This window comes from Pleurodeles waltl, chromosome 2_2, assembly GCF_031143425.1.
Source record: "Pleurodeles waltl isolate 20211129_DDA chromosome 2_2, aPleWal1.hap1.20221129, whole genome shotgun sequence".
NCBI classification, from domain to species: Eukaryota; Metazoa; Chordata; class Amphibia; order Caudata; family Salamandridae; genus Pleurodeles; species Pleurodeles waltl.
Genome location: NC_090439.1, coordinates 961,352,169 through 961,370,283, shown reverse-complemented (window position 1 = coordinate 961,370,283; position 18,115 = coordinate 961,352,169).

The following is an 18,115-nucleotide window of genomic DNA, read 5'->3' as shown; positions in this document are numbered from 1 at the left end:
ATAGGTAGTAATTTTAAGTGCTAAATAACTAAGACCCCCATTATGACATTGGCAGTAAATCCCGCTTACTGCCGCAGTGATGGCTGCCAATATACCGTCACGGGAGCAAACATCAGTTCGCCATGTTATGACACACACATTAAACAGACAGATACTGCCACAAACACAAATCTGCCAGATCAAAGGTAAGTGTTAAACTGTCGGTACTAACAGAACACCGTCACGCCAACAAAACAATGCCCTCCACATTATGACCCACAAATCATCACGGTGGACATTCAACAGTGGTAAACCATAGGCGGTACACACCGGTGTAGTCAGAATGGCCACCCAAATACAAAACAACATAACATTCGCCAATACCAAAAACAGACACCTGGCACAAATACATTCACCACACCCACCCACCAACAGCACTATAAAACACACACCCACATTACCCACAACACTTTACAAACACAAAAAATAGCCACGAGACAGACATGCACATCACAGACACAATTACACACACCACTAACACCTAGCCATCCGTCATGTACCCCACACCCCACTGCATTATTCAATACGCACTGCACAACACATACCACACAACACCCATGTCCCCACAAAGGCACCCTCGTTTCACAGATGAGGAGTTGTGGGTCATGGTGGAGGAAACAGTCAGGATAGAGCCACAGCTGTTTGGAGCACAGGTACAGCAAATATCCATTGCAAGGAAGATGGAGCTATGGCAGTGAATTTTAAACCAGGTGAATGCCGGGGGACAGCATCCAAGAACAAGGGATGACATCAGGAAGAGGAGGAATGACCTACAGGGGAAGGTATGTTCTGCGGAAGCAAGACACCAGCTTGCCATCCAGAGAACTGGTGGTAGACCCCCACTTCCTCCCCCACAGCTGACAGCATGAGAGGAGCAAGTCTTGGCAAGCCTGCATCCTGAGGGACTCACTGGAGTAGCCAGAGGACTGGACACTGGTGAGTCAAAATGTACTACCTATCACCCCCCATCCCTGCATGCCATCTCACCCCCTCACTCTGACTCCTATCACTCCACTCCATCCCACACAGTGCACCTACACATATGACTCACCCCAATGCCAAGCCCTGCAATCCATACCCACTGCATGTACAGCCCTCCCAGCTCTGCATGTACACCCACCACCTATGAATGCACAGCATGGAGAACTAACAATCACACAATTATTCACCATAGACAAACAAAGGTGGCAGGGCAACAGCAACGCTATAGGGGAAGCTAGGGATGTACAATATGTCACAGACATGAAGCATAATGCATCACTCCATCCCAGCAGGTGCCCCAGCCAATCCCAGCCGCAAGGATGTGCCACGGCTATTCAGTCCCCCAAACAGAAGATGCCCCCAGTGATGACAGTAACTCTGGACATCTGGACCTGGATGAATTTCCTGGCCCATAAGGGACCACTGGTCAGTCGGCTACCCCACCCTACTCCCAATCCACCACAGAGCCTCCACCCTCAGTTTCCAACACCACAGCAGCCACCCAACGTCCCCACACCTCTGTCCTCAGGACACGTCAATCAGCAGTGTGCCCACCTGTAGAGGGACCCCAGTCCACACCTAACAGTCAAGACAATCAGGGTCCTGGAGTCAGTGGGCACACCGTTAGGGGACACAGGCACAGGGGGACAGGGACACTGGGAGGACAGCTGTGCACCAGGGGGAAGACAGGCTCAGGGAACCGACTGTCCTGGAGGCACTCACTAATGTCCTGGGGGCTTACCAACAATCCCAGGACAAGATGGGACAAATTCTTGGCATCATGCAGGAGGGAATATATAGCAAACCAGGGGGCCCCTTCCACTAGCCAGTCAACTGAACAGCCCACCACATCTGCTACAGCTAGTGGAGAGGAGGCCCTGCCACAGTACCTACAGGCCGCCTGCACCCCTCCCCCTGCAGAAGGTGAACCACCCCGCAAACGGTCCCTGTAACCCAGACAAATGCCAGAGTCAGTTACCAAGACCAAGACCACCGCCAGGAAATGAGACCCTCCTGAATGTCCCCCTTGTGTCCCGCTCTGTCACTTTGTCCACTATGAACTGCCTTTGCTCCCATTCCTATAACCCCTTGGACACTGGACCTGTGCTACAAACAGACTGGACCAATACCCTGGACTTACCTCTTCCATCACCCCATTCCATTGCACTATTTCATCTATAAATTTCACTACAATAAACACCCTTGAACACAACTTGAGTGATGGTGCTTTATGTGAAGAATATGTGCAATTATGGGAACAGTTACATCTTGTGCAAATGATCTGAACTCTATGATAGTATACAAATAATGACCTGTAGCTGTCTGTAGTCATCACATCAGTATACAGTAGCTATAACATCAACATCTGCAAAATGAGAAGGCATAGGTGACAGTCAGTTGAGATGCAAAGGAATTGACTGCCATCATGCTACAGCCACACTGAAAGGATAAATAATCAGAGGAATGGTCAGTTCCACTGTCTTACCTGTGTGGCATTGGAAGTGCTGTTGTATAACTGATGTTCTGCTGTCCACATCCTCATCCTCTGCCTCCTCATGCTCACTGTCCTCAGGGTCCACTGCTGTCACTGGGCCATTTCCAATATCATCCTCTTGCAGATAAGGCACATGTTGTCTGAGGGGCAGGTTGTGCAACATGCAGCATACTACAACTATCTGGCAAACCTTCTCAGGGGAGTAGCACAGGGATCCACCTGTCAGGAGTCCGAAGGTACGTTCTATGATCTGCCTGGTTCACCCACATGCATCACAATACTGATTCTAAGCCCTGCCCTGGCATTGCTCACAGGGGTAAGGAACCCCAATAGGTTTGGGTAGCCAGTCACCTGCAAGTATTGAGGTACAAACATTAGCCTTACACAATGGTATGGGGTATGACTCCTGAAGGCATACACTGATATACATTGGTTGGGGACTCTGGCTCACCTATTAGCCACACCCTGTGCCTCTGTAGTTATGCCATCACATTTGGGATGCTGCTATTCCTCAGGATGAAGACCTCATGCACCGACCAAGGAAACTTGGCAGTGACGTGGCAGATGTACTGGTCAGCCAGGCACACCATTTGCACATTGAGTGAGTGGAAACTCTCCTGAATACCTGTTCATTTTGCCGGGGGAGGGGAACAAATGCAATATGTGTTCCATCAGTTGCCCCAATAATGTTTGGTATCTGTCCCATTCAGAGGAGTTAGAGCGCCTGGTGGATGAGGTCCTACCCCTGTATGGAAGCTGTATGGGCCTCCAGATCAGCAGGTGAGTACACCATGGGCGTGATGCATGTGACAAGGTTGCATGGAGATATGTGTGCTAGCAGGGTGTAATTTGGGTGGGGGGTATGTCTGGTGGTAGTGTACATACAATGTCCCGGGTGATGTGTGTGCCAATGGAGATGGAAATGCTACTTTTGGGCCATATATGTGACAGGCTGGATTGCATGGTTAATGGTGTCCTCCTGTCTGTATTACCTCTGCAGGTCAGCGGCCAACAGAAGGGATGGTGGCGTGCCATCACCAAGGATGTGTGGACCCGGGGGCCTATAGCAGGCGGAGCACCCACCGTAGGAAAATGTGGGAGGACCTGAGATGCTGGGCCCAGAAGACCGCAGAGGCCCACCTGGGCATGGTCTCCCAATGAGGGCGGGGTGCCCATCGGAACCTGACCCCCCTGATGGCCTGCATACTGGCAGTGGCCTACCCAGAGCTGGATGGGCGCTTGAGGACAGCAGAGCAGCCACAAGGGGGTGAGTACAGTGAGCTTCACAACAATTATTTTTGGGTGGCATGGGATCCTGGTGGTGGGTTTCAGTTAGTGGGTGCCCCTTAATGTCAGCTCAGCCATTGCTGCGTGATCCAGCTCAAGGTAAATGGGCGTATAGCAAAATCTAGTAACCTAGATAGGTGGCATTCCATGACAGACAGAGCTTAGTGGGTGCCAGGAGGGGTGCAGTTGGCAGTGGTTGGCTATCATCCTGCTGTGGCACTTAGCCAATGTAATGCCATTGCAATGTATAGTGCTCAATCCTGATCCCTGTGTGTGATGGTAATGTGTATGCCAACTATGGTGTTGTTGCTGTACTTAACCCAGTGCTTCCTTTCTCTCTTTCCCCTTATTATCTTCTGTCATCCTGTCCATGTGTGCATTAGCAGCATCTGGTGGAGGAGCAGGGGCATCGGTGACTGAGGAAGCTGCATCCCACAGGACCCAGGAGGTAGAGTCCACCGACGCCAAAGGGACCAGTGGGATGGAGGGTGAGGGGAGCACCACTGTGGAGACAGGAGGTGACAACACTGACTCTGATTCCTCCTCTGATAGGAGATCCCTGGTGGTGGCTGACACCTCTGGAACCACCCCAACTACAGGTACAGCCGCCACCCCAGTACCAGCACCGCCATCCAGTAGCCCCCCACTGAGATGCCTGTGCCCGCTCACCCAGGAGGGTGGACATCTCCTTCGCCCCAGGCACCTCAGGCCCTGCCCCAGTGAGCCCTGCTGTCTTCAGTGAGGAGGCTATTGACCGGCAGTCCTCAAACACAAACCCACCTGTGTCTCGTCGTGTCCTGCTCTGGAAGAGGGGAGAGGCTGCTCTGGAGATCAGGTGAACAGCGCCGCAAAGCAGCAGGAAGAACCCGAAGGCATGCAAGCCCAGGCACCTGCTGCACAAGGGGTGAGTAGGGCTCATGGCTTCTTCTGGTCCTCCTGGCGTGCTAACCCCTTGGTGACACAGCAGCGTGACCTTCTAGGTGATGTTTTAGGGACAAACTTTCTCCTTGCTTGGGAGGAGCCTCAAACCACAAGCCCCAGACTCCTTAGTGGCACTAGAGCCACCGGCTGCCATTTTGCGCCCGGAGGGGCGGTGAAAAGGACGCTGAAAACCCGCTCCTCGGGACAAACTTTCTCCTTGCATGAGGGGAGCCTGAAACCACAAGCCCCAGACTCCTTAGCGGCGCTAGAGCCTCCGTCTGCCTGTTTGCGCCTGGAGGCACGATGAAAAGGACGCAGCAAACCCGCTCCCCGGGACGAACTTTCTCCTTGCTTGGGGGGAGCCTAAACCCACAAGCCCCAGACTCCTAGCGGCACTAGAGCCACTGGCTGCCATTTTGCACCCGGAGGCACGTGAAAAGGACGTTGCAAACCCACTTCGCGGGACGAACTGTCTCCTTGTTTGGGGGGAGCCTGAAACCACAAGCCCCAGACTCCTTAGCGGCACTAGAGCCACCGGCTCCCATTTTGTGCCCAGAAGCGCAGTGAAAAGAATGCTGCAAACCCGCTCCATGGGACGAACTTTCTCCTTGCTTGGGGGGAGCCTAAAACCACAAGCCCCAGACTCCTTAGCAGCACTAGAGCCGCCAGCTGCCATTTTGCACCAGAGGTGCGATGAAAAGGATGCTGCAAACCTGCTACGTGGGATGCGGGTGGGACGTGCCCGGGTGTGTGGCCAGGCGAAGACTGGGCCAAGATCCGGCCCGTTGGCACCTGTCAGAGCCCGGAGGAGGCTGGGCTGGGCATACTTTGTTGGTTTATTGGTCTTAGGTTTTGTAAAAATCCTGTTTAGACTAGTAGAGATTACTCAATAGAGCCAGAACATTTATAATGGGGAAAAGGAAGCAAAATCAAGCGGGGAATGGTATTAGTACCAAAACTTCTAATAGCACTAATATGATCACTAACTATCTTACAGATGCAATGGGGTAACTTAATGGACAGATTATTAATGCTGAAGCACGGTTAGTGGCAACTAAAAATGTTCTACATGAGGCCATTATAGAAGTGAGTACCAAGGCTGCAGACTTGATTATCGAACTAGAATCTCCAAAGGAAAGTCTTCCTGGGGTGGCCTCTAGGTCTTCTTTAGGCCTATCAGCACACACAGACACAATAGTAGAAACTGAACCATTGAATAGCATAAAGTACCCAACCTCTCCACCACCAAAGAGGAAGAGAAGTAGACAGATAACCAAATCTAAACTCGTACCACCACCACAGCCTCCTAAGGGTGGTAAAATAACTACAGAAATGTTTGGAGGCTCCCCATTACCCGCATCATTAGGCCACAATGGCCCCCTATTAAAAAGTATGGAAACTTTGTTTAAGAAATTACACAGTAAATTAGATAATGTAGAGTCTAAAGTACTGATAGAAATCAAGGAGATAAAAGAACGCATTAGTAAGATAGAAGTAAGTGTTAACTCAGTGATTAATGCTAAAAATTTGACCCCTGGTTGCGATATTTCTCTAAATGAGAATCAAGTGGATATAGGTACAAGGAATAACACCATGACAGGGAATGTGGACTCTAACAGAAGAAGCACGGAATGCTGTTACCTCGCACAGAGGGAATCATCCTAACTTAAGGCACCTATTACTAACCAAGCAAGGCAGTCAAATGTAAACCATAAATGACAGAGAGTGAATAGAGATATACCTGTGAAAGAGCCTTTTGTCAAAGCCCAGCTCACCTGAGTTCTTGTTCAGTTCTGATGGAGGTTGAAGACAATCCGACCCCACCCTGAAACTGCTTGTTCCACCACTCTAGTTTTTAAAACAGTGCACTAAGAACAGAAGCTCAAGGGAAGGGGGGAAGTGGATAAAATAAAAAAGAGAGACAACACCGTTCTTGCGTTTCCACTGTTGAAGTGCTGCACAAATCTGCGGCCCCTTTCTGACTTCTGTAGAAACTGGTGCCTAATGAAACATAAACAAAGAACAGATAAGTGCAACCTATTCCTAAATGGGTTCCTGACTATCCCTTTATTTATTAGAAATTCTCTTCTAAAAGTACCTCTTGGATCCTGGTCTCTAGTTTCCAGGTTTGAAATGTGTTACTGCTCTGGGATGTGTTTTCTATTACTGTAAAGCTTCTAAAACATTAAACAAATACCGTTATCAGAATTACCAATATCAAACAGTCATCATAATATAACTAAAGCCTAAATTCCCAATAGCAGACTCACTTTTCCCATATTTCCAGAATCTTTTATAAAACAAATACTGTACTTTTACATCAAAATACAGCATGTAATTTGTGCAAGTCCTTGATTTACAGTTTGCCTTGCTGTTAATGGTTTCCACTGTTCGATTCTTAAAAGTTCCATGAGAAAAAACAATGTTTGCTTCACAAAGTTCTGCAAAATATTCTTGTAACAAAGAGTTTGAATCACAATGTTCGTGGAAGGTATTTCGTTTCAAATTGTCTATACACGAATCCAGAAATTGTTGTCAAAGTTCTTTCAGGTAATAAAAGGTTTTGCACTTACTTGTTGCTGGCAAGAGATACTGATCAGTCTAACCTTGTCTTCTTTCTCTTTTGCAGGTTACTCATAGGAGAGAGGCTGAAGCAAGGAGGAACAGGAAACCGGAAGAAGGAAGAGCCAGAAGCTGCGCCCATTGAAGTCAATGAAAGTCTGTAAAGAGCAGGAGTGCCAGCACCGAGGGATCTGTTCTCAGGTAAGCGGGAGGTAGACGAGCACAAGCACTGGGTGAGGCTCTGGGGATGCCTTTTATAGACAGGGCTGGGTGTGGTTTGAAGGGCTGGGTGTGGTCCTCACATGCTGCACATGTTCTTGGAAGGTGTGCAGAGCTGGGTGTGGTTTGAAGAGCTGGGTGTGGTCCTCACATGCTGCACATGTTCTTGAAAGGTGTGCAGAGTTTCAGTTATTATACAAATGAGTTGGATTAACACATGGCCTAGGGAGGAGTATTTTAAAGAAGCCTTGGTAAAAGCAAGGCCCAATGTGTAAACAAAACAGCACATTAAACAACATACACAGAAGCCTAGGGTGGGGGGAAGGTGAGATAACAAGAAAGGCTTTCAATAGTAAGTTTAAAAGGAAGCTATTACAGAACCCACTAGTGCAGTGAGAGGGGACATGCTCTTTGCTGTGTACAAACCCTAACACCTTTACAACTACCCCCAGATGCCACTCCAAATACAATCATCTTAAAAACATTCCCAAATTGGAACCAAATATCGGTGAGACCTGGCCAAAATGACACAATAAAGTAGTACATTGGATGTCGATGAACATATGTATGCTATTATCCTGTGAAATTTTAAATGCAAGGCAAGTTGAGTGGGTGGGATACTCGGATGAAGAAGAGGGAGATTGTATATTGGTTAATTTCTGTGAGCTTCGTTTCGTGGGGAATCTACTACTAGATTTTGAAAGAAGACATCAAACTTGTAAAAGCATGAGAAGGGAGATAATGGCTGTCCCTCTAGGGTTATACAACGCTGAATATTCCAGGTGCAAGTGGCACAGAGGACATAAGGAAAGTACCTAATAATTCGGAGAGGCATGATGATTTAGAGTATTTCAATCGATTTACACCCTTGAGTAATATGGAGGATCTGGATTGACAGCAGGAGGATAAGAATGGAGTAAGGGTACCCGTCTCTGATGAAATACCAATCACCACCATAGAGTCAAAACTCAATATCCTGAACTGTAACAGTAATGCTGAGCCTGATGGGAGGTCCTTAATAAGGGACTCAATCATTCTCATGTCTTGGACTATAGCCGGAGTAAGATCTAAACTGGCTGATAAGGAATGGCAGACTATAATAAGTTTGTCACATATCTTCTGCCTACAAGAGACATGGCATATGGGATCCTTCTATATTGAAGGATACTCTGCATTTATCACACCAGCTTCCGCCACAGCTAGCGGGAGGGCCACAGGAGGGTTAGCAATATTGATTTCAACACTATTACTGATTACATTGGTGAAAACCTTCCTTGACTCCCCTTATTATCAGTTCTTATACTTTCACATAAATGGTATCATAGGATTTGCTACCGACCTATTTCCCTTCTAGACTCTTCAGTCAAACTATTAGGAAGAGAACTCCGAGAAAGATGCGGGTGGGCAACCAATAATCATATACTTACAGAGGCCCAATTGTGATTTAGACCTGAGGTTGGTACCTTGGAACAGTGAATGAATCTTAACTTAATAATAAGTAAATACACAATAGCAAAAAAGGGCCATATGTTTCTCTGCTTTGCAGATCTTAGCAGTGCTTTTGATTTAGTTAACCATGCAAAGTTGTGGAAAGTTTTAATAGATCTGGGTGCGCCCCTAGATATAATTAGTTTTTTGGCACAATTGTACAACCATTTAACATGACAAGCTAGGTATGGAAGAAATGGTGAATGTATCCCAGGCTTTAGAATTGGGAGAGGCATACGACAAGGCTGTGTTTTAGCTCCCCTCTTATTTTCCCTTTATAGATGCCCACTTAAAAAACATGGCAATTGAAACCCAAAATAGGGGAATGTTCTGTTCCATTTCTCCTATATGCAGACGATGCAGTATTGCTGTCACAAACCGCAAATGGGCTACAGCGGCTGATTGAGGGTTTTGTAGAGTTTATGGAGGGTTGAGATATGTGCCTGAATCTGAACAAAACACTCATAATGATTTGTGGCCAGGGAAAGGCCAGTAGGAAAACCTATTTTATTAAAGGCCATAAATACGAAGAGGTAAATAGATTTACATATCTGGGTGTACAGTATTCTAATATTGGTCACTGGAAACAACACCTAGAAAAAACCAAGATGAGGTATATTAGGGCAACAGAGGCTGTTTTTAGATTCTCAAAAAAGATTGGTAATAAACCCCTCAGGGAAATGCTACGAATTTATAAAAGTAAAATCATCAATAGCATTAAGCATGCTTCCGCCATTTGGAGTTTAATGCCGGAGATTCAGTCACTACAAGCACTAGAGAATAAATTCCTCTGTAGACTACTAGCAGTACCAAACACTACTTCAACTTATATAGTACATGAGGAACTGGACTGTCCCTATGTGGAAGATTTAATATATACCAGTGCCCTATTGGCTTGGCAAGGAATTTGGTCTGAAGATAGGACTCAATTTACTAAAAAGATCATCAAAGACTGCCTTACACTAGAACACTGGGAGAAAATCCCATGGTTTGTGCATTTAAAAGATCTGTTTAAAAATATAAACCTGGATTCACATTTAGACAATCCGGGTATTATTTTTCAATTTAGTAAAAAAGAGTTGAAAAAACAATTAAAGGAACAGAGGGACAGGGATAGAGCAAATAGAGAATGTAGGAAATTGACAATAGTACTTTACATGACTGAAGCCAATGATACAATCCAAAACTATTTATTGACAGTTGTAAACATCCAAGATAGATTTTACCTAACCCAGATGCGTTTTAGGACATTGCATTTTGTAGTAGCTTTCCCAAGGGTGAGGATATGGAGTAAAAGCTTACCGAAGTGTCCCTGCGAGGAACGATTTGCGCAATCTACGATGCACTTTACAATATCCTGTAAATTTTATATTAGGAATTTTCTCTTAAAACCTTTATTTGTCACTAATAAATTATTTTACTGTAGAGAAGCTTTTAACTATTTATGTAAATTGGACACTAAAGAGAAATGCGATGCAGTGATAAAATTTATATTATATGATATAGAACAGAGGAAAACATTGATGCATCTAGAAGCCCTCTGTTATGAGAATGAATAATGGTTCAATTAATTGTATTGAAGGATTTTATCTATTTATTATTAATGTTTCGAAGCACTTTACTGTATTTTGTATATATAGGGATACATCTATCCATGCGTCCCCTTTGTCCCCTCCCACCCTGTCTGTTCCCCCAAGAGACACAAAGGCATGCGCACAGACACCCAACAGCCATCCAACTCACACACGCACACTGTCCGTGCAACTGCACCCAAGTCCAGCAGACGTACGTCTCTGACAACCACTCCCACAACCTTCACTCCCATCCCTCCTCCCACATCCCGCACCAATGCACCTATGAAGCTTTTCCTTGCACGTCTTTACCTCTTCCCTTCCCCTCCACCCACCTGTCCTGCCTGTAAGAGCAGGGTCCCAACGACCCAGCCCAGCACCTCAGCCAAACTGTCTGCCACTGTTCCCATCAAATCATCAGCTGCTGGCACAAAGGGGCCCCAAAGTATGATGGCTGCCACTCCTTCTGAGAGCACACCTCCGGCTCAAAAAGGGAGGACTAGGGTGGTGAAAAGCAAGGGAAATGAGACAGGGACAGTGGAGGTACCTCCTAGTCCTGAAGGAAAGTACACAAGTGACATGTCTAAGGCCAAGGGGACCAGTCACAAGAGGCTACACATGGATCCCCCTCCACCAGTAAAGAAAGTGAAGTTTCCCACTCCACCACCAATAAAAGTGAAGGTTCCCACTCAACCACCAATGAAAGTGAAGGTTCCCACTCCACCACCAATGAAACTGAAGGTTCCCATTCAACCACCAATGAAAGTGAACATTCCTACTCAACCACCAATGAAAGGCAAGAGACCCACTGAACCACCAATGAAAGGCAACAGGCCCAGTCAACCAGCAGAGGGCAAGGATCCTCCACCTCCAGCAGAGACACAGCAGCCCTCACCTCAAGCAGAGAGACAGCAGCCCTTACCTCCAGCAGAGGGCAGGGATCCCCCACCTTCAGCAGAAACACAGCAACCCTCACCTCCAGCAGAGACACAGCAGCCCTCACCTCCAACAGAGGGCAGGGAGCCCCCACCTCCAGCAGAAACACAGCAGCCCTCACTTCCCACCTCAGTGACTGTGGCCTTGCACTCCCCAGCCAAGACAAAAGGGCATGGAGCCCCCTCCAGAACTAGTGGGCAAGTTCCTCACTTCAGTGACCGTGGCCTTGCATTCCCCAGCAAAGTCAAATGGGCATGGAGCCCCCTCCAGAACCAGTGGGCAAGTTCCCAACTTCAGTGACTGTGGCCTTGCACTCCTCAGCAAAGACAAATGGGCATGGAGCCCGCTCCAGAACCAGTGGGCAAGTTCCCCACTTCGGAGACTATGGCCTTACACTCCCCAGCAAAAACAAATGGGCATGGAGCCCCTTCCATAACCAGTGGGCAAGTTCCCCACTTCAGCTGAGGTGGTCCCCTCCCCCTCCCCTCTCCCCCCTGGGCTGCATGCCCATTTCCAACATGATGCCCCTGAACAGTGGATTCCGGATTGTGTCTTGAGTCAAATTGGGTCTTTGGACTGTGCCCTGTAGCCATGTGGCCCTTTTGTACTTTGGACTGACCATTGGCCCGTTCTGAACATTGTCACCTGCATTTAGAATCGAATAGACAATATGGTAGCTGTTGGCATCAAATTACACTGTTTGCTGATCCTCATAGTTGTCCTTGTTTTATTTTAACGTGTTTCATGTGAGATTGGTTTAATTCTGCAGCTGGTTTTGTGTATGGTGTGTGTGTATGAATGGTGTGTGTTGTGCGTGTGTGTGTGTCACTCTCCTTTTCCTCCCTCCCTCCCTTGTGTGCTAGGTGGCTGTACTCACCGTGGTCATCTTCGTTGGCATTTGTGTTCAATGAGGGCCATGGCGCAGAATGGCATCAGGAAAACTTGAAGTTCCAGTTCCATAGCGGCGGCGGCAGAGTCCTCTGTGTACCTGTTGGTGAGTCTTTCATTTACTGTGTTCTGTTTCCGCCAGGCTTTTGATGGTGTTCGTACTGCCCCGGAAATCATGGCAGTTTGCTATGTCATAATATGGTGGGCGGTACCTTGGCTTCCCCCTGGCTGTTGATGGCTACCGCCGTGGTCAGCAGTGTTAACGCCTTGGTGGTTGGTGTGGTACATTGGCTGTCTATGGGAGGTATCACCACCATGGTCATAATTTGGCAGTATTTACTGCCAGCATGCTGGCGGTATTTGCACCACTTAAATAGTCACCGCCAATGTCATAATGACCACCTCAATCTGCATGACTCATAATCAGGGTCTATGATGCAACTGTAAATGTGCTTCTGAGGACTAATGCAACACTCGGTGTTGTGTTTGTTCAATATGTTTGTGTGGAAAGTGTGGGCTTTGTTGTACTTGAAATTAGTACACCACACAATCAGAACAGCTTCGGAGAGACCTTATCAGTACAATTATGCCAAATAAGACAGTTAGGTAAACATAATTTTTTTTTAAAGAAACATCAATTTGAACACATGCAAATTCCCATCAAAAGATTAGCCTCTCCCGAGTCAGTGGTATTTCCTTTGTGACTTTCCAGATAAGCACCAAAATATAAAGACAGTTCATTGAGGCTCAGCCATTGGAGTTGCTTTTCACATGAACAGAGTACCAGAAATGTAAATCTTCAAAATAAAATTGGATTATGTCAGCTTCCATGAATCACTGTCGAAGACATTGCCAATAAAAAGGTAGCCAATCACCCCAGCCATAAATCTCTCTCCTTAGAGGACTTGAAATTGGGGGATGCCTCCCTGATGTCATCACTGTTTTAATAGGAACAGCCAAAAATGCGGTCTCATTTATTTGAGAAAGTACCTCCCTGAGATTATAACATTTCTGAAGATAATACTTAATTTTGGAAATGTCAAGTAAGTCTCTAATCTATTACTGTGCTTATATAACATTCTTCAACTCATTTATTCTCAGACCACATCATAAGATTAAGGCGTAACCACTACAAATCACTTTTACTCAGAACAAAATATCCCGATCATTTGGCGCTCATTCAACAAAATATTTACAGCATTGATTGATTAACACATTTAACACTCAATGAAAAAATATAATTTTGGCAGTCCCTCTTCACTTTCTTATCACTGTTTCCGGGCTGGAGGTAGGTAGTTCTGTTGCATCAGTGAACCATTTTGGGAAATGATAATATTTCCCCCTGGCATACCGGCTAACGCATTAACATACTGTTCCTCCTTTCTCACTGAGATATGCCCATATTTAGGTGATGCTTCTTGTCGATGGTTCTTATCAATGTAGGAAATGTTTGATGGACTGTAACTTCAACCGTGACAGCCGGCCATCGAACAGTTCAAATGTTTATTTTTATTTTTCAAAAACAAACTCTCAAAGCAAGTGTTTGTTTTGTAAAAACAAAAACGAATGCCCCCCAACCACATCCTGGAACTTTTTTTTCCACAGTGTGGGAGGGTCTGGATGCTTTTTTCTTGTCCCTTACCTCCAGGCTCCTGGCGGTGACAGACAAGAAAAAGTGACTTTAGATTGGCAACCTTAAATAGGGCAGACAGTGTAAAGTACTTTCTCCAGCAGCTTCTGCTTGGGGGGTTGCCAGTGGAAATATTCTATCAACAGAGCTGTTAGGAATGGAGTTTTTGATTGGCAGTCAGATTACCCCCTGTCCAAGCAAGGACCCTCACTCTAAACATGGTAAATGAGAATCACCCTCAGTTAACCCCCACTCACCCCCTTGGTAGCTTGGCACAAGCAGGCAGGCTTAACTTCAGAAGTAATGTGTCAAGTATTTGTAGCAACACACACAGTAAACCAGTGAACCCACTACAAAATGACACACCAGAGGTTTAGAAAAATAGATAATATTTATCTCAACAAAACAAGACCAAAACAATAAAAATCCGACATACACAGGTCAATATATGAATTTTAAAAAGAATAATAGTCTTAAGGCTAGATGTATCATTATCCTGGTTTGCATTTCCTAAATAGCGATTTTTAAGATATCGCTATTTAAGAAATACAAAATCGGATGTATGAAAATTGCTATTCGGTAATAGCAATTTCTTAAAATTTGCAATCGATATTACCAAATCCCAGTTAGGGAATGGAACTTCATTTATCCCTATTGGAATGTAGACCCATAGGTGCGATTGGTTTTGCATTTCCGAATTTGTGAATTCCTATTAGGAATTTGCAAATTAGGTAATGCAAATCCCAGGGTGCTGGGGACCTAAGCGCCATTTTGATGCACCCCGAAAAAATATCAGTGGACATGTGAATCGCACACATGCCACAGGGGCATTCGTGTGCTACATGTCATTTTTAAAAATGCATTTTTAATGCATGTTTAAAATTGCACATGGTTACAACCAAATTGGATTTGGTGGTAATTGCATTTCTTAAGTGCCCAATTCGCATTTAGGGAATTCATGATATATGTGCTTTGGAAATGGCAAATAGGAATTCCCTATTTGCAATTTCCTTTTTAGAGAATCGCATTAGCGATTCACTAAATCGAGTCGCAGTTTCAGGAAACCGCTATGTTGGCGATTCCTTGAAATTGCACTGCCTTTCATAAAACTTGAAAGGCATTTTTGCATTTACAAACGGTAGAATTTTGCGATTCGCACCGTTTGCGAATGCAAAAAGCTTTGATGCATCTAGCCCTTAATCCTTAGAAAACAGTGAGAATGCTGTTATTGCACATAAGTACCTGGATAGCGTCAAAATAAAGCCGCACTGGCGAGTGTGCGTTGAAAAAGGACAGCAATGAGTTGATTTCTCACTCGCAAGCGAGGCTGTGCATCGTTCCTCCTCCGGGCGGGTTGGCGTGCGTCATTTCTTCTCTACCGCATGAGAGTGATGAGTCAATTCTGGGCAGGCACCTCGGTCCGGGCAGGCTTTGTATTGATTTTCTGCGCCCAGCGATGTTGTGTTGAAATTCGGTCACACAGTGTCAAGAAACCACACTGTGTGGGGGCTTGCGTCGTTAACTGCAGCCACTCCTGGTGTTGCGTGTCGTTTCTCCAGCCGCCTTGCATCAATCTCCCAGCCGCGATGCAGATGGACTGATGATTTGAGCAGTGAGGCCGGTGGCGCGTAGTTTAGCATCCGTGAGGAGGGTGATACATCGAAAGATTCCCGCACAACAGTCTTTGCATGGATTTCTGTCCTTTTCCACCAGCTGCACCTTTCAAGGGCCCAGAGACAGGTTATGGCACCACTTGGCAGGCAGGACTCTGAGCAGAAAGCCCAAGTGCTGGCAGAGAGAAGTCTTTGTTGTCCCTGAGACTTCAACAAGAGGCAAGCTCAGTTCAAGCCCTTGGAGATTCTTCACCAGTGGGAAGTCACACAAAAGTCAGTCTTTGTCCTCTCTCAGGTAGAAGCAGCTACTGCAGGCCAACCAAGAAAAGTACAGTCCACATGCAATAGAACAGTGCTCCTCCTCCAGCTTCTCCAGCTCTTGCCGGGGGCAGAGGTTCCTCTTGATTCCAGAAGTAATTTGATTTTCAGGGGTTTTGGGTGTTCTTCTCATACCAGTTTCTGCCTTTGAAGTAGGCCTACTTCAAAGAGTAGTCTGTTGTTTTCAAAATCTTGCCTTGCCCAGACCAGGCCCCAGACACACACCAAGGGGTTGGAGACTGCATTGTGTGAGGGCAGGCACAGCCCTTTCAGGTGTAAGAGACCACTCCTACCCTCCCCTCAGCCCAGATCCCAGCATCCTTTGTGTCACCGTCTAGAAGAGAGGTGCAAACAGCCCAACAGTCAAACTGACCCAGACACGGAATCCACAAACAGGCAGTCACAGAATGGTTTAAGCATGAAAATGCCTACTTTCTGAAAGTGGCATTTGCAAACACACAATCTGAAAACCAACTTCACTAAAAGATGTATTTTGAGTTCAGAGACCCCAAACTCCACATTTCGATCTGCTCCCAAAATGAATCTGTGCTTTAAAGATATTTAAAAGCAGCCACCATGTTAACCTATGAGAGAAATAGGCCTTGCAACAGTGAAAACCGAATTTGGCAGTATTTCACTGTTGGGTCATGTAAAACACATAAGTACATGCCCCACCTTTAACATACACTGCACCCTGCCCATGGGGCTTGCTAGGGCCTACCTTAGGGGTGCCTTACATGTACAAAAAGGGAAGGTTTAGGCCTGGCAAGTGGGTAACCTTGCCAAGTCGAATTAGCAGTTTACAACTACGCACAGAGCAGTGGCAGGTCTGAGCCATGTTTACAGGGCTACTAATGTGGGTGGCATAACCAGTGCTGCAGGCCCATTAGTAGCTTTTGATTTACAGGCCGGAGCACTTCTAGTGCACTTTACTAGAGACTTACTAGTAAATCAAATAAGAAAATCATGGGTAAGCCAATGTAATTTATACAGGGAACACTTACACTTACACTTTAGCACTGGTCAGCCGTGGTAAAGTGTCTAGAGCAAACAAACAAACAAAACAGCAAGAATAGAGACAACCACACAGATGTAACCTGGAAAGTAGAGGCAAAAGGTTTAGGGGAGACCATGCCAATGATGCCAAGTCTAACAACAGCCAACAGGGGCTCTGTAAATAGAATAATTGTCGTCTGTCTGACTCTAAATGGTCGCCCAAGGGTTTGATCAAGGGTTTGAGTGGCAGGATACTCCGTTGTGTTTGTTTATTGTGCACCAAACTCTAAATTAGGCCCTCAGTTTTCATCACCAAACTTTGAAAAGAAAGCAAGAAATACAAAGGTAGAAAAGTAAGAAAGCAGGAGGAAGGGATAGATAGAAAATAAGTGACAAAGGGAGAGAGCAAGATTTAAAAAGATACTGAGTTAATTTGTACCCTCTTTTACTTTTTACTAGCCATCTTTCCCATCTACTGTTATTCTTAACCATGCTTTCTTTCCCTGCAATCAAAAGTCTGTCCTTTATATTAATTGCCTATTGTACCTGCTCCTCTGTATCCAAATTGACGAGGGCCCAGATTTATACTTTTTGACGCAAAACTGCGCAAACGCAGTTTTGCGTCAAAAAGCTTAGCGCTGGCTAGCACCCTTTTTTAACGCAACCTGGGTGTCATATTTATACTATGATGCTGGGTGGTGCTAAAAACAGGTTAGAGCCAAAATGTCTGACGTTAACCATTGGGCCTTGTTGTAAGGCAAAATGACGTTAATGCCGGAAAAATGACTCTAACCTGTTTTTTTGTGACACTTAAGCATGTCTCAAAATGGAAATCCATCATTTTTCACCGCATTAGCATCAACTTTAGACGCTAATGCAGTAACCAGTGCAAAGGAGAGGTAAAATGGAGCCAGAAAGCCAAGAGAGACCCCAGGGTGACCCCAGTCAACTAGGAACTAGTCAAGAGGACACACACAAGACCCAGGGGAGGGAGACGAAAAAGAGAAAGTGTTGTTTCAGTGCGGAGGAGCATGAAATACTAGGGAGAGAGGTGAGGGAGCATCAACATCAACTCTTCATCACCTCAAAATTGCCAATTGGAAGGAGAGAGGCAATCTGGCAGAAGATAGTAGACAAGATTAACAGTGTGGCAGAGGTGAGGAGAACTGTA